The sequence below is a fragment of the Haemaphysalis longicornis genome, unplaced genomic scaffold (assembly GCF_048455015.1).
Source record: "Haemaphysalis longicornis isolate Haplotype H1 unplaced genomic scaffold, Haemaphysalis longicornis Haplotype H1 scaffold_10, whole genome shotgun sequence".
Lineage (NCBI taxonomy): Eukaryota > Metazoa > Arthropoda > Arachnida > Ixodida > Ixodidae > Haemaphysalis > Haemaphysalis longicornis.
The window spans coordinates 89,782,366-89,800,398 of record NW_027526204.1 but is presented as its reverse complement, the minus strand read 5'-3'; the positions used below and the strand labels follow the sequence as shown (position 1 = coordinate 89,800,398).

Here is an 18,033-nt window from a genome sequence, read left to right as displayed (position 1 = left end):
GGGTGTCCAGCGAATGATGCAGGTAGAGAGTGCTACCTGCACCGGCAGAAACCATCATCCCGGATACCTAAGGAGCTACACTAGGAAGGCTTTTAGGGACATAAACAGCACTCCCTCACCAGAGAAGGATCTGGCCACCCTGGTGTAGTAGTTGGCCGCCACCTCACATGATTAACCAACTGAACTCTCGCCCCTCAGACCCTAGCAGCTGTAGAGCACCTGTCCACGGCGGCGGTCGGAACAGCCATACAGCGGAAAGTGCTAACGATCTCGGGGTCCGGACAGGCCGCCAGTGCTTAACCTTGGCAACGTTCAACGCATTCACTCTGTCTAGCGATGGAAGCTTAGCTGTACTGCTAGAGGAGCTCTCGGACATTGAGTGGGATATTGTAGAGTTAAGTGAAGTTAGAAAGACAGGAGAAGGCTTCGTGGAGCTCGTTAGCGGGCATATTCTGTGCTACAGTGGACCCCAACAGAAGAGAGAACACGGGGTGGGATTTTTGATCCACAGAGAAATAGCAGGAATCGTGGAAGTTTTCAGCGTAAGTGAGAAAGTCGCGACTGCTGCGATCAAGCTAAAAAGGCAATTGAGGATTAAGACAGTACAGGCCTATGCGCCAACAACCAGCTATGATGATAAAGCCGTAGACAACTTTACGAAGACGTCTAAGCAGCAATGAAGAAGGCAGTAACGCACTTCACGATTGTGATGGGAGGCTTTAACGCAAAGGTCGGCACGAAGCAAATGGGAGGAATGTCAGTGGGAAACTTCGGAATAGACAATCGCAACAGTTGAGGAGATACACTGGGGGGATTTGCAAAGAGAAATAACCAGAGGTTGATGAACGCATTCTTCTACAAACGAAGGGAGGGGAAATGGCCATGGGAGAGTCTCGACGGTACATCAAAAAACGAAATTGACTTCAATCTAACCGATAGCCCGGGTATCGTGCAAGGCGTAGAGGTGCTAAGTAAGATTCGGAAACAGTCTAATAACCGACGGCAGTGAAAGTGCAAGACCAAAACAAATTCCATGCTTTATGGACTGTCGGCTTTGGCTGAAGGCATTACGATTCCCGGAAACCGTATGTAAGCTAAAACCGTTTTTGCAACCTTGCCGAACGCTCTAAACTATTGTATCGCATCACTTTGCGTTGTCGTGGCATGAAAGTATGCCTACATGCCCAGTGGGGCGCGAAAATGTAGGTTGAGTTCCGAATAACCTACTGTGTCTATAGGCGCGTGCTGGTCGGCTTCTAACCAGTATGGGGGCTTATTGAGCAAAACGAGTAATATGTACGGTAAAAATACAGTAGCACTATGTTTAGACTTGGAGGGATATCTCTGTACATGCCTTACAGCGATATTTTCCCCAATATTCAGATATGCGTTATAATAAAACTGCACTCAAGAGGAGGAGGAGCGGGAGGAGCAAAAAACTTTATTTCACGGGAAAATCGATCTGTTTACTGGGCGGGCTCCTCTGTCTAGCACAAGAGAGTAGGAATAATTTTCTTCAATTCGTCGAACGTCATCCCGAGTAGGCCAGGATTTGTTCTTTACGCCTGAAGGGGTTGGAAAACAATAAAGAGCTGCTTCGGCATATTCATCTATTTCCACTCTTGTTATACTGAAAAACCGGCACGTATACTATTCATTGCGTTCGTTAGAGAGTATATCAAGCCTTCAACACCCTAGGATGGTTGCGATAGAAATTCGGCTCACAAAAGCCGCCTTCGAGTACTGTGCTGCGCTGTTTCGAGGGGTGTGGCACAAATCTCCTCATTGCATTTTCATCTGAATAAGCAACACACACTGGAGATATGCATCTTCTTGCACGCAGCCATAACGAAAGCCAATTTTGAAGAAAGTAGTACTGTGTGTCTTACAGCCTGACGAGAATATCCACACGAACTTTGTGAGCCTCCCAAACATCCCCGAACCTCCTAATAAGGCGTTCGTGACGCTGCAAAAAAATCAATGCGTTAGGAACAGAAAAAAAAAATGGGCACATCTCCCCGCGAGGGGGACTCGAGTAAATGCGTCGCATAGGGGGTGGGTGTATTGCGTTAACGTTTAGTGTTTTGGGGGTTGGTGCTATCACGTGTACACCACGCAGCTATCACGCCGCTAGCAAACCGCTGAGTCGCCAACGCACGCCGCTGACGACGTAGTTTGAATGAGTCAAGGACATAAGGCGCGTTCGTAGCCTTTGATTCTGTGTGGGTTTTATGGCGCAGTGGGAAGAGCACCATGCACCTCGCGTTCCGCCCACAGGTAGTGAATGCGTTGTATCAGCAGCTTCTTGACGTAGTTTGAATGAGTCAAGGATATAAGGCGCGTTCGTAGCCTTTCATTCTGTGTCGGCTTTGTGGCGCAGTGGGTAGAGCACCATGTACCTTGCGTTCCGCCCGCAGGGTCGTGGGATCGAAACCAGGCGCCGGTAACTGTTATTTCTTTTTATAGTGTAGGGGGAGGCTGGCTGCTGCGGACGCCGACGCACGGGTGACATCGTGAGTTATACAAATGCTCTGCATTTAAAACATTCATCCAATACAAGTCAACTACAATGAAAGAAATAGAAGACAGCCGTTTTATTCCCTGCTGTGCGATGTCCGTGTAGGGGCCCGCTGCTTGGTGCGTAGCATTAGACTGTTGAGTCTTCATAAGAGCACCTCAAAAATACTGTAGGGAAGCCTCCGCATTTCCAATACTTATCGAGGAGCTCTGAGCAGTGAACCTTGCAAACAAGCTAGAAAGGAAGAGTTGTACACGATCATCTGACCGATGCTCTGAAGAAATTTGGTCTCTCGCTCCTCGTGTGCTGCAAAGTTGTGCGGGATACAGCTTGAAATTATTTAGAGGTGTCAGAAGCTGGCAAAATACCTGAATTTCTGTAAATACGCCTTTTAATGCACCAGAGCATCAAAGCGGGCGGGTTCTAGCACAGGCACTGCTGCTCCTCACAAGAGGACGACAACGGCGCAAGTGTAGCACGGCGCGGGTGTTGCAGACGACAGCGGCGCGAGTCCCTAAGCCGACGCAGAGCCAGGGGGCGCCACTCAAACATCTCATCGCCAATACCACGGCATCTGTTGCTTTCGCAGTAAGCCGAATACCCTAGTGTGTACGGTATGTGTTCTTGTTTGTTTTTTTATCCCACTCTCTGATCGTCGTCTGCCCTGGAGCTTTCACGATCTGCTGCCGCATTATTGCTTCCGGTGGAATCCCGTCAGCGGCTTTTTTCAGCGATGTAGGTGCAGGCATCACGGGCCGCGCCGCATTGCGAAACTGTGAGCCAATTGGTTCGCGGCGAAATTGGCGACGAGAATGTGCCTGGCGGAACACAGCAGGCAAGACCGGCGGTGTGTGTTGCGAAATTCATTCTTCGGGGAACCCGCCGCGGTGGCTCAATGGCTAAGGCGTTGTGCTGCTGAGCACGAGGTCGCGGGTTCGATTCCCGGCCGCGGCGGCCGCTTTTCTGGTGGAGGCGAAAAGCAAAAACGCCCGTGTGTGCGAGATTTCGGTGCACGTTAAACATCCCCAGGTGGTCAAATTTAACCCGGAACCCTCCACTACGGCGCACCTCATCGCCTGCGTTGCGTCGGCGCGTTAAACCCTACAATCAATCAATCAATCAATATTCGGGTAGATGAAGAGAGGAGGAAGGACATAACGTAAATGCAAAACAAGTGCGAGGAAATGTTGACGTAAAGGGAAGGGGGGAAATTTGTCACAATCCTACTGAAACGTGGATTCTGCAAAAGGCAGAGTTAGTGAGTAGAAGAGAGAGAAAAGGGGGTGTATGGCGTGCCACACAAAGTCGCGCAGCTGCCGTATTTGCACGATTCATAACGTGCACCTTTCGTTTCTTGCTAAAAGTAACCTTCAACTTTGTGTGCGCGTTACAATCGGGCTCCAAGCCGACATCGGCTTCAAAGCGGCCAGCAGCATTTCCATGTACACGAGTGCCTCAAGAAATACAATTCAATCCGATCAAAACAAAAAAAAAATCGAAATCTTTTTAAGTAAACTTTCCTGCGTGGTACAATCGGGGTTCGCGTTATAATCGTGCAAATACGGTATGAAGTAATGCCCCGTTTTCCTCGGCTCGCCCAAGACGGGCCCGTAAAAAACACAGCGTCTGGACTCGTAACACTGGGGCGTCACGCTGTAGTTCTTGTTACCGCTCGACGGGAGGGCGCTGGAATTTCGCGTTCACAGAGTAGCGCTATTGCTGCAAAGGAAACCATGGTTTATAGATCGAAAAAGTCCGGTCGTTGGGCCGATGTGCGGCCCTGTGTATCATTTTTATTTGTTAAAGCAAAGCCTTGCTAATTTCGTCCAGCGATTTTGTGGAGGATGCGCAACGGTGACCTTTTGACCTTAGACACACCCCCGGTGACGCACCCCTCGAAGCGCATCGCGTGATTCGCCGGGCCCGCTGTCGGCGCTGCGCACAAGGCCACGTTTTCAGTCGTTCTGCGCAGAACGAGCAGCGGTCGCCGCCACCGCTGCGGCCGAGGCAGCCGACCACCCCCGCAGCCTCCCATGCATGCGGTTGTTTCGGGCAACGTGACTCGTCTCGCGCCGGGCGAAGAGGAACGGTGCGTTCGCCGTGAATGAACGCCGCGTTCGCCCGGCCTCCTTCTGTGAGCGTTGCACGGAACCGAACGGCTTTGAGCCGTGGTCGGCAATACAGCTAAACCAAAGGTCAACCAAGCGAAAGAAAGACTCAACCAGACTAAACAAAGCTTTTGCTTTGCATATACAAGGTTGGCTGAGCTAAGCCGCAGCCTTTTTTTTTTTTCGTTTCGCTTACCTTTTTAAAGCGAAGGTTGATTAGCCGAGAGGAAAAGAAACTCCGGCGGTCCTGCGTACGCGGAAAACTCTTCCGGCGGAACTCGATAAGCATGTGGGAAAAAACCGGGTTGGAGAGGAGTTCGAAGTAAGGGGAGACAGTGTGGCTGGGTTTATCGAGCTACTGCGTGAAGCCCAGATCCAGCGATTGTACCACTGGATGAACCAGCGTCAACGTCGCAATTGCAAACACCGTATAGACGTTACTCCGAAATGGGTAGGCAACGCGCAATACGTGCTTCCGAGGAGCAGGCAGCTTACGATCAGAGACGCCGCGAGCAGGGGCGGGAACGAACGGAAACACCACGACCACGCAACGCATAATGAAGAGGACTTTAATGAACCACTGAAGGGGCAACACAAGTGGAAACAGCGGCCGAACGTTCCAGCTTCGCCCGTTAACCCATAGAGTTTCATACTGATATATGCTAGAGGGAAATCTGTCGCTGCAGTCGCGGGCCGCCGTGGGCGGCGCCATTGCCGCTAGCGACGTTCCTCGCCTACTTGGCTTAGGTAGCCATATGGCTTCTTTTTTTGTCTCGAAGCCAAAATCAACAAAAAAGGGTAACATTTTTTTTTCTTGTTCATCGTGTCTCAGGCTTCTACATAATCACAGACAAATTAATCTTTTTGGAGGTTGGATTTTATAACAACAAAACAAATTTTATGAACCTTCTACAGTAATATTGCTGCTTTTTTGTAGCCAGAGCCAACTTTTCAGCCTGTTCACGAGCTGTGCCAAGGACAAGTGGAACGTGCCTACCGGGTACATGCCGGAACGCTCGCCGAAGTGCGGCTCCCCTAGACAGTCGCGGCAGATTTCCCTCTAGTATATATTAGTATCACTCTATTGGTAACCGTGTGTGCGAAGTGCACCGGCATATTTTAGTTCCACTTCGTTTCGCTGTGACCCTGCGAGCAAGAAACTTTTTTTTTTTTACTTCTATTCTCTGTTCGGTATCAGTTTCCGTGATCTCGCTTGCAGCGTGCCATTGTGGCGGCCGCCTTTACGTGTTTTTAGGGCTGGCTTAACTCAGGTCCCAATTCTTTGAATCTACCGTTGAAAGAAACAATAACAATGAAAACGTCAAAGTTCAGTGCTTTTATTCTCGAATAAAAGCCTTTTTGAGACTCTGTTTAGAAGCGGGGAATAACCGCGTTCGGTTTTGTTTTACCCTTCGTCGCGTAGTATGTAAATGAAGTGCCACTTTTACGCCGGCAGAAAGGTCGCAATGCGTAGTGCAGAAGTTAGGTGCCGGAAGTAGGCATCTGTGTTCGCCGCCCGCTACGCTGTTCCAGAGACAGAAGATCTCTGGGCTGCTGAGCGTGGACTCGGGTTTCGAGTCCCCGGTTACGCTGGATGTTTTTTTTTTTTTTTTTTTTTTTTTTTTTACCTCTTTTAAGGGCACAGGGTAAGGCGAAATTTTGAAAAAATGCCTTTTTGTTTTTCTTCGCAATTAGGAAAGTTCAGTTCCTTGTGCACATTTTCCATATTCACACTTGCCTTAAAAAGTCATATTTCTCGCTAAAAACAGTTTTCCCGTAAGCAAGTAGTAAGTGCCCACATCCTCTTTAGAAATGTTCTGTGTTTATTGTCATTTTTTTCATAAAAAAAACTTCCAGTTCCAGATCAAAACGCTTTTCTGGAACCAGCTGTATTAAGAAATTGCTTAGCAACCATTGCATAGCTGATTTTTCAGCGAGGGCAATCCAAAGACCCTGTTGCCCGTTTTTTACACATTTGCCGTTCGAAGCCGCGCAAGAAAAAACATCTTTTCTGGCTTCACGCACTCATGACTGCAACATTGGATGCTGTTCTTTTATTAAATGATGATAGCAACGCATGAGCCAGCTTTTGAAATCATTCAGACCAAAACCAGGGCGCAACATCACCATAAAGTGGCTGAAAGAGGTTGACCACAAGCGAAATACTTTGGGAACAGATCTGTACGATGGTGCACAATATTAGTCAAGGGAGGACAGGCGACCGGCTGAAAAGCAAAAAAATGACTTCGACGGTGATTACAAAGCTGGTGCTTTCTAAATAAATGGCTCTAGTGGTGTTTTTGGCAAAAAAGTATTGTTTTTCACGTCTTTTTTTACTTTAAACTCAATTATCTCAAAACAGTGTTTTTTATTACAAAGGTACCATTATTTCCTGCATTTTTCACGGAAACCAGCTGATTTTTTTCCCCAGTCATCTACATAACTTGGCACACGTGCTGTACTAGAATTGAAAATATGCACGCAGCAGTTTTTTTGTTACACAACTTTTATACTAAAATAATGCCAAAATTTAGGTACTAACGGACAAAAAATTACACAAAACTGAATTTTTTAAGGATGTTCATAATTCTAGTACAGTTAAAAGAGCACACAATTTGAAAGAAAATGATATATATGTTATGTAGATACCTTTATTAGATGCCGAGCAAAATGTACCTCAAAATGGCCAAAAATACATGGGAAGTATAGGGCCTACCCTGTGCCCTTAAGTGGTAGCGAAAAAACAGAACAAGAACCAGGAGAACGCCTGCGTTGGCGGTGATTTTCGTCGTGAAAAACGACTACAGTCGAACCTCGCAATAGCGAAGTAGTATTGGGACAGCAATATAGTTCGTTATAACCGATACTCGTTATAACAGTAGAGGAGTAAAAATCGGCTGTAAAAAATCTGCAATCTGGCTCGCGCAAAAATAATTAACCCAAAAATGCAATTTTTGAGCCTTCGAACCCACTATACACAAGGTAACCCTTACCTTTCTCCTTGTCGCATTTCGAGCTCAACCGGAACGTAAGTACGTGAAATTACAACAGAACAGTTCACTTGACAAAACAGGACTGAGTCGTCCTTATTTGTTTCATGAAGGATGCGATCTTCGTCTGGTAGATACTCACAGCACTAAACGGGATGAAGTTTTCCACGGTGTCCACGAACAAAAGGGCCTTTAACTTCTGCAGTTTTGGACGACACGGGTTTTTCTCATGCAGCATCTCAGACTCCCGGTCAAATATTTCCTCGTTATATCCGATATCGCGCCGCTCTCATGGTTTCAGTTTCGTTATAAAAGAATGAGTGACAAGGAAATGAAGCGTGACCAACCAAATATTGTATTTAGTCCGCTATAGCCGATAATTCGCTATACTATCAGTGTTCGTTATAACGAGGTTAAACTGCATTTTAAAGCACGCTGCTCTATTGCCCTCCCCAAAAGACGTGTCCCCAACGCGCAGCGCGGCCTTGAACCGGGTGGCTTGAATTCTGATCTGTCTGCAACTTAGTCATGAGCAAAAGTTTACGGACCACAATAAAATGTTGATTTTAGGGTATTTCTTCTTCGGTAGCAGCCCACAAAACTCTTGTACGCTTGTGAAATGTCGTGTAATTAATAAATCATCGTAAACCTCCTCACGTACTACGTGGGGCTGTCCTCCGACAGAGAAATAACCCAGAATTGCTGCTTTCGCGGTTCGTGTTATTTTCTTTTTTTTTTTTTTTTTTTCTCTCTTACTCCCAGAACTGCAAATAATTTGGACTCCAGGTCACGAATCCCTCGGGGGTAACGAAGCGGCACACGCCGCTGCCCGCGCTCACTCACACCGGGCCGTTTCCCACGAGGGCCACGAACCCCCATCGGAAGCAACAGTTAAGCCCACCCCGCTGCAAACATACGCCGAAATACTCGGCCACTACAGGAACGAGCGTCGCAAATACCCATTCCCCCACCCGAACCTCTCTCGCGATGAAGCTACTACCTTCCGGCGCCTACAGACAAACTCCTACCCACATAACACCCTGCTACATGCCATGTATCCCACCCTATACCCTGCCACATGCAACTCCTGCCCCCACCCAGGCACCCTGTACCACATTGTATGGGAGTGCCAGCAATCCCTTTCCCTCACCCCTAACCCCAACCCTACCTATGAGCAGTGGGTGGAGCTGCTGACCAGCTCCGACCTTCCACACCAGCGACGATTGGTGGAGAGGGCACGGATGGCCAGCATAGCCCAAGGCATCCCGGACTAAAGAAGCCTCCCACCGGGCGGGTGCCCTAACATCAGCACCTGGTCTCCAATAAAGTTTATTCATCATCATCATCATCATTCTCTCTCTTGACTGTACATCGTCATGCGACATTTGCAAAATAGAATAACTAAAGGTACGCAACCTGACGCAAGCGACAATTTGCGGGCTGATGAATATTGCTCGATCTTTCCACTTGTTGCCCCTTAATAAATGAGTTCATTCAGCTTGTTACCACCGCTCCGCACCGGATGTGACGCAAATTTATACGACGTGAACCTGCCCGTGGGTTCACAGCGTCGTATCTGACGCTATGGACACACGAGGAGGATGTGTTGCTGCGAGCCTGCCGCGACATTTATGTCATTTCCGCTTCCTCACATCTGACGTACGTTATACCCAGGTATTAGATGAGACCAGACGGTGTTTACCATCGGACAATGGTTGAGTGCATTAAGAGCGCTACTGAGCGTTGCACAACGACACGGAAAGCCAGTGAGCGAACAAGTAGCTGGTTAAATGAGCCTTCGAGAGTTCGCCGGTGGACATCCTGGAGTACGATTACAACTGCGTGCGCGTGTGCACGCGGGCTTGAAATCAGGCGTTCATGGCGCCAAATCAATACGGAAATCTAGGTGCTTTTGCATTTTTGCTTCTTCACTTGAACAGTTCGTGAATTCTAGGAAGCCCTTAAAGATAAAACAAATAGGTCCTCGCTGGAATTAAATCGTTTACCGTACGCCACTCTGCGTGCGGCGTGAACACGGGCGCTGTGAACCGCGTACCATCCTATAACTTCCCTAACGCGTATCGGCTGGCAGCTGGCTCCCGCGACACGCTCGGCATGTTCAAAATGACGTCCGCGCACTTCAGAGATTGGAGTGGACACGTTTAAATAGCGCGTGCCTTCTAAATTACTTCGTAGCCTCCTGCTCCTTGCGGCGTCTTCGGCACGTAGCAGCACCAGCTCCAGCTCCCACCCATCTTCACGCGAACTCGAGAGGCTTGGCGGCGCTCTTGCTCAACCACGTGCGTATATGCACGCCGCAGAAATGTTTATCAACGCCTTCCAGCCGCCGCGCTCGCGAGGCTTCTGTTGCAGTTCTCCCCGGTACGAGGATGCGGAAAAGAAGAAAGGAAAGACTAGAAAAGTTCCGCGCCGCATTTTGAATCTTTCGCCTTGCAACTCATTTGCATCCTGCATTTGCTTAGTTTCGGTAGACGGCACCTTGAAGCGGCCGAGTAATAGTATCCCCACCTCTCCCCCTCTCTTGAAGCGCGCTGGCGGTCCCAGAAAACTCGCCCCGGCTTCTTCTTAACAATAACGACCATCACCGGAGCCTCTGCCTGCCTTTATTTCCTCTTTCGCCGCCGCCTCTGCCTCCTCCCTCCTCGTCGCGAACTGTGCAAGAAGGCTCGCGTACTTCTCTTCGGCAACGCCGCCGCCGCATCCTCGCGCATTGTGGGAGCTCGAAACGCGTTCCGACAGGATGTGGCGGCGGGCTTTATGAGATGACGGAGGAAGAAAGCGTGCGGTAGAATCCCTTCCGCCTGTTACTGTTTCATCGCATTTCGGGGGGTACCTCTGGCTGCCGCAGTCTTCTCGGGCCGACGGGCGCCTAGCGCCTTTTGTGATTCCGATGTTGCTTGTTTTGCCTCGTTTGCTGACAACGGCGACGTCGCGCTCGCTTCTCTCTCTCTCTCCCTCTCTTTCCTTTCTCTCTCTCGCTCCCTTGGCGAAAATAGATTTGCGGGGTTTTGTTACTCGTTTGTATTTTTTTTCCGCTTGCCTCTTGAGTTGGAGGACGTAAAAACTCCCGCATATTCTTATTATATGCCACGCTCCGAATCTGATTCGTCATGTATGGAGGCTCCGTCCTCTCTCTCTCTCTCTCTCTCTCTCTCTCTCTCTCTCTCTCTCTCTCTCTCTCTCTCTCTCTCTCTCTCTCTCTCTCTCTCTCTCTCTCTCTCTCTCTCTCTCTCTCTCTCAGTTTCTGCTGCTCCGTTTCTTGTCTCCTTCGTTGGGCACTGTGTCTGGGTTTCTGGCTGCGGGTCTCGTCGGTCTGTGCACCTATTTCTTGGCCTGTCTCCGAGCGGTGCCGCCGAATTTGCATAGCGCTTACACGCCCGACGGGCGCCTAATATTTTCACCCTCGTTGAGCACTCGCCGGGCGAACGAAGCAGAGGCGATATTTCAGACCGCGGCTGGCGCGTGATCACGAGAAAAAGCGCTGCTTGGGCGTCTTTCAAAGGTCGTGTGCTGAGCGTTTTTGCTGTAGCTAACGGTAGCGCAAAGAAGGAGGAAACGGGCGCGCATGAAAATGGAGTATGGAAATGTCTTGTGCGGCATTCGTAACAGTAAAACGTTGAAATGGTTTGCCTCTTTTTTTTCGTTTTGATCAGTGCTCTGATATGTGATGTTATGTTTAATGGCTCTCCCTCCCTCCCTCCCTCCTTCCCTTCCTCCCTCAGGATGGAAAATTAGAATGGGAAATTAGGGGATCGTTGAATTAAGACAGAAATAGGTGTTGGCAGTTAAGAAAACCTCGGAAAGGAATTGGAGAATGTGTTAGGTCATTGAAACAGATAAAGACCTTGGCAAGACAGAAATTAAGCGGCGAAAAAATGCCCGCCGGGTTAGATCCGAACCCACGACCTCCAAAACACGCGTCTGGTGCGATAACCACTACGCTACCGGTGGGGCTGTGCTCCCCTCCACTTCCTGCGCTTGGGGGTGGTAGCCAGCGCCACTACGACTACCAAAGCGAAGGGGACCTTCTTTTTAACTCCCAGGCCGTGACTCAGCGTCTACGACATGTCGGGAACGATCGACCAGCGTTGAACCCTCTTAAGGCACCTATAGCACCAAGACTGCCAGAACGGAGACCCTCGCTATGCATGTAGCGACTGATAATGGGAAGTGAGGGGCTCGTTGAGTGAAGACAGAGGTAAGGGTAGGCAGTCAAAAAATATTAAAGCCGTTCCACTCAACGTGAAAGCTGTCGTAAATGCAGAGCAGTGATTCCCCATAACGGCCTGTGGCACCGTTATCCGCTTACTGCTACTACCCATCACGCTCTTCGCCTCCCTGTCTCACTTCTCTCTTGATGAATTGAACGGAGGTTTGTCCAAAGCAGTTCAAATTTCCCGCCTTCGCAGTGCTCGCGCGCCCCCTGCCTGGAACGAACAGCGCGAGGGTTCTCGCACGTGCCGGCACCTTACTGCGCAGTCCACAACGCGTTGTTTTTGGCGGACCCATCTCCCCGCGAGGGGGACTCGAGTAAATGCGTCGCATAGGGGGTGGGTGTATTGCGTTAACGTTTAGTGTTTGGGGAGTTGGTGGTAGTGAATGCGTTGTATCAGCAGCTTCTTGACGTAGTTTGAATGAGTCAAGGATATAAGGCGCGTTCGTAGCCTCCCATTCTGTGTTGGCTTTGTGGCGCAGTGGGTAGAGCACCATGTACATTGCGTTCCGCCCGCAGGGTCGAGGGATCGAAACCAGGCGCCGGATAGTATGATAGTATTTTTTTTGTAGGGGGAGGGGTGCGGACAACGACGGTGCGGACTACGATGGACGTCAACGCGGGTGACATCGTGAGTTACTGAAATGCTCTGCATTTAAAAGGCAAGGAAAGCAAAGGAGTAAGCTTGTCGCATTCATCATTACTAAACAGCGCAACAAAAACACGGACTATAGCTGAGGTACACAGGACGAGCGCTGACTTCCAACTGATCTTTTATTGAAAAAAACACATATTTATACCCCACACACCTACACACACGTGCCATAAATGCACACAACAAAACAAGCATGGCTTGTTTTGAAACATGGCTTGAGAGGGCTTTTTATCATTTCAAGTGCGTGTGTTCTAATGGGAATTTTTAGAGCGTGTGTGGCGCGTCATATATATAGCACCGCTGTGATGAATTGCTTGTTTTGTTGTGTGCATTTATGGCACGTGTGTGTAGGTGTGTGGGGTATAAATATGTGTTTTTTTTCAATAAAAGATCAGTTGGAAGACAGCGCTCGTCCTGTGTACCTCAGCTATAGTCCGTGTTTTTTTTTTTTTGCGCTGTTTAGTAATGATGGATAACCAACTCGCCCAGTACTGCACTTTGTCGCATTCACTTTCGCCAGGGAGCAGCGCATCCGAAACGCCCACGTGGCTCGTATAGCATACGAAGCAAAATGGCGAGGATAAAAGCGTGCGCTAGCTACAACGCGGCGGGGGGGGGGTATATAGTGAAGGGCGTGCGTTCGCAGCCGAGGAAACCGCCGCGGTCTCAAAGCAGCGCGTCTGTGTATCGCGAGACGTATTCGGGCCGCGTCTCGGGTCCCCAAAGCGATCAGTCAAGAGGTCACGTCCAATCGGCAAATGGACGTTGACTCTACCCTGATTGGCTCGGCCGCCTTGCTTATACGGCGCCTCTTCCCTTCGCCGCCGATGCGTGTGTTTGCGGCCTATTTGTCTCCCTGGAGAGGTGAGGGTCGCCGCGGCGGAACGGTCCTCGTGCTATGCCGCTTTCACGTCGTCCCACCGGTTCTCTGGTAGCGCTGCAATGCTGTGCCCCGGACCACCGGCGCTCACCACAATTGGCGCTAGTTTTCGTTTTTTTAAAGCGAAAGCTTTCGTAGTGGTGCCGATGGCTTTCTGTCAAGAAGCTGATGCATTTCCAAATAGACCGGTTGGTCGACCGGAAAGCTGGGGTGAGATATCTGGACACACGGCGCGTGGCTGAAACCGGGCTTCCATTGTGTCAAAGCGGTTACGTGAAAATCGCGAAAAAGGGCGTACGGTTGCAGACAAGACGATAGACGCATCGATCGTGAAGGAGTAACAACTATCTCATAAACAACGTCTCGCTATGCATTTACATCCTTCGTAGATGCGTTTACTTAATGCGGGAAAAAAATGGTCGCATAGGTGCGTTCTTCGTTTGGGATTTGGGTCTTTGAAAGTTTGAGGACCGACTGGACGCTCTCAGCAAAGGTCGGACACACTTTTAGGGAAGGTTTTGACGCACTTTGACACAGTTTTCATGTCAAAAAGATTTTGCTCTTCTCAACTTTTTTTTATTATTTTGATGGAGGGCTGTAGTGTGAAGGCGAGCGGGCACACGTACCTCCGTTTTGACTCCCATTGCAGGCTTCTCTGAAATCGTAAACGACGACATAGGCGTGAACGTACGAATACAAGGCACGGACACCCGAATTCTAGCATATTTGCTAGTGTAATTTGCCAGGGAAGCATGCGAAATGCTGTAATTTTACTACGGTAAAGGAGTCGGGGACAGTAAAAGATTGGTGCAACAGCGTCGGTGATGGTAGCGTTGTTGAAGCAGCCACGGCTGCCTAGGTGAGCTGTACTAAAACATCACAGATGGTGGCGTAGCAGTGTATGACGTCATCGAACGCGTCACTTCCGAGAACATTATCATGTGCCTGCAACTTTTATCTCGCAAAGTGGGGAGGAGACCCGATGCTTCGCCTTAGAAGACTCTACGTTTGATTTTGCTCTCGTTTTTTTAATAATGACACTTTTTTTGCCTTCGTGGAAGGAAACGCCAGGAATCACATAATCAGATTCCGGTTTCTCTTTGTCAAATCTTTAAATCTTCAGATTTTGCGGGTTTAACGCGTCCAAGCGACGCCTAAGCTGTAAGGCGCGCAGTAATGGATGACTCATTTCGACCACTTGGCGTCATCTCTAACGGGTGCCGAAATCTCTACGGGCGTTTTCGTATCTATCTAAATAGCAGCCACCGCGGCCGCCAGTATCGAACCCGCGTCCTTTGGCTCTGCAGCAAGCACACCGCCTTAGCCACGCGGCGCCACTGCGTCGGGTCCGTTTTAACATCGAAGCTGTTTAGCAAATCGTAATTTTTCGTGTCCGCGTTTAAAAATACTGAGAAATTCCCGAACGCGCGCACGGGAGCGCGGGCCTCGCGACGACCACCTGGCAGTTAACAAACCAAGAAAATGCCGAGCGCTCGTGTGCACGTGCCTCGTGTGCATGTGCCTCGTGGGCACTGCCTCGTGGGCACTGCCCGGCGTCCTCGGCGCATGTTTGTCAAGCCAAGCATACCCACTTAGGGAGATTGGCCAAGATTTGCAAATAATAATAATAATAATAATAATAATAATAATAATAATAATAATAATAATAATAATAATAATAATAATAATAATAATAATAATAATGACTCCAGTGTTTGCCGTAATCATGGAAACACTTGCTCTGAACGAGAAAGACTCCAACGTTCGCCGTGATCGTGGCAACCTTTGCTCGGAACGAGAAAGACGCGTCATAGCGTACGCCCCTCCGAGGTGGTGTCCAGTGATTATCGCTTCCAATAAAAATGAAGGGAAGTTCACACTAATATAGCAACAACGATGTATTAAAGGTCGTTGCGGCAGCGAAGAAGAAGCAAATCGGCTGCAATCGTGGACTTGGGCCTTCGTGATGGTCGCGAAGGTTGCTTATAGCTACTACCTTCAAGCCTTGCGCGTTAGTGTGAGCTTCCTTCCTGTTTTCTTTTTTTTTCTTCTGCTTCTTCTTCTTCTTCTTCTTCTTCTTCTTCTTCTTCTTCTTCTTCTTCTTCTTCTTCTTCTTCCTCGTCTCGCATTCGGTTCTGTCGCTCGGCAAGAATAGTAAAGCAGTGCGGCAGGAGTTCTCCCAGTGGAGAGACACGCCTTTCTTGTGGCCGTGTTCGGTGCTTCCTCTGTTCTGAGGCCAGGTTTCCCGCGTCCGCGGGAGAAAGGCACGCGTGTGCCAGGACGGGGGCAACGATATACGCGACGCCCGCGCAAGAGACAAAGCCTCGCGGAGTGCACCTCAGGCACCGACTGATGCGCGATCGCCGAGGAGGATGGGGGAATCGGGAGTCAATGGAAGATGCTGCGAGGACGGAAACGGAGGGCGGCGGCCGAATGAGATGCAGCGGCGGGCGTGTTCCGGAGCCGGCGTGGCTGACAGGAACAGGGTCTCCTACTTAGCCCCGGCGCGCAAATTGTTACGGATCTGCTCCGCCGCTCCTTCCGCGTCCCCGATCCGGAGGAGATGGACGGGAGTGCGTTTCCTCGTCGTCGCGACCTTCACCCGAGGAGGAGGAGGAGTCGGGAACGCTTCACTCACGGGCTGCTTGACGCGGGCGACGTCGTGGGGACGCTGCGTGTGTGTCGGCTCCGTCTGTTTGCAGTGCCTTGTTTCGTTCGTTGTTCTGGATCACTCTCTGTCGGCGTGCGGAGTCAGGTGCGTTGAGGGTAGGTGCTCTTGGCAGATGCTCTTTTGTCTCTGCGGTGTGTGTGTGTGCTTTTGTGGACCGGATGAAATAACGTTTTGTGTGTGATTTTTTTTTCGCTCTCTTTTTGGTGATTTTACGTTCTGCCTAGTTTAGTGTGTATTGCTATCTTGCGTATTTCTGTCTGTCCGAACCCTGATACATTCGTTTCCAAGTCAGAGAGGCACTTCCGGTGAGCTGCAGGAATTGAAACGACTACTGACACCGAAATTTTACGTTCCTTGTTTATTGATTTTTATCACCCCGCCGCGGTGGCTCAGTGGCTAAGGCCTTGCGCTGCTGCGCACGAGGTCGCGGGTTCGATTCCCGGCCGCGGCGGCCGCTTTTCTGATGGAGGCGAAAAGCAAAAACGCCCGTGTGTACGAGATTTCGGCGCACGTTAAAGATCCCCAGGTGGTCAAAATTAATCCGGAGCCCTCCACTACGGCGCGCCTCACCGCCTGCGTTGCGTCGGTGCGTTAAACTCTACAATCAGTCAATCAATTATTTATTTTTATCAAAGCTTAACGGCCTAGCAAACCCTAAACAGCACTATAAATAGTTGAGCACCATTATTTAATTACATTGAACGGCCGGAAAACTGTCCGTTTTGGTTTGCCGCGCTTCCAGCCCGGAGGGTGCGTGTGGCAGAATAACGGAATGACCTCACCGTTTTGTGCGGACGTCAAAACACCTCAAAGGCCGTGGGAGGCGTTGTTTCGACCGCCCCGCCGCAGGAGCTGAGCGAATGAGCTGCCTGAAGGCGTTAGGCCTAGCATTGCGGCGGAAATTTGATGACCGCTTTCAATAAAAGACCTGATGGCGGCTTCTTTTGCGATTCTGGGCTTTATTATCGCTCCTTTCCCTCGCGTGGAACTTTATTTTTGGCAACAGTGTCTTTCTGGTCCGCGGCAATGCATGTAGCTCTGGCTATACGTGTATGACTTCGTGAACGCGGCAGCGCCCAATCGCCGCTCGCCGGGCCGCCCGCGTTAAGTGACGTCACGAGTTTCTGACGAGCGTTGGAGGCAGACGGCCACGTCACTTCTTTTCCCTCTCATGGAGTGGTGTCACGCTGATGTTGCTGCGCACCGCTCCGCGTGCTGTTCCACGCGTCGTAGGCCGCTCATATTTGAGCCAGGGTATTCTGTTGAGTAAAGTAAACGAAGTGCGTAATAATATTAACACCAAAAATTTGTGTCAGTACCCCTTTACTTAAACGGGGTGACAGGATTCTCTCCGCACATGCACTGACCCAAAAGGTTCTAAACCACCTTTACTTGGTTAAAGAGAGCGCGGAACGGATCCTAGGGACCATTTTCCTGTATAAAAAAAAAATATTCCGGAATTACGAAAGGGAGGGTACTGGTGGTGCTGTAACCCAGGATGTAGCGTTAGAAGCCGCGACGCTACCCGCTTGTTCACCGGGGCCGAGTACCTGTTGGGGAGGACTCCGGATTAATTTGGACCACCCGGGGACCTTTCGGGATCTGAAGTATTGACAGGTATGCATTAATAACGCTAAGTCGTCAGTTCGGGGGCACCGGGTAGGCTTACGACAGTTCAGGATGTGTACTGCCCTACTAGACAATGTTCCGCATAGACTCAAGTTTCCTTTCAAACCTGGTGCCTTATCTACTCGATCGAAAGAACCAAAAGCGAGGCCCAAACCTCTTAGCAGCACTGGAAGACAACAAGGCGAGGTGAGAGCACATCTACACGATAGAGCACTAGGCTGGCGTAACGTTTGGCGCCTTTTTCGAGAGCCCGCGAAGCAGTGTCGCCACAGTTGTCATTTGACCGGCTTTTCTTTGCCGCATGTCAAGCGTTCGCGCGCCGTCGTTTGCACGCGTCACTTTCGCTTT

General features: G+C 49.8%; 1 protein-coding gene across 1 annotated transcript in view; it reads left to right on the top strand.

Moving 5' to 3' along the window:
- Positions 1-18,033, top strand: part of Mib1 (E3 ubiquitin-protein ligase mind bomb 1) — a 562,176-nt gene that overhangs the window by 390,765 nt on the left and 153,378 nt on the right. The window lies entirely within an intron of this gene.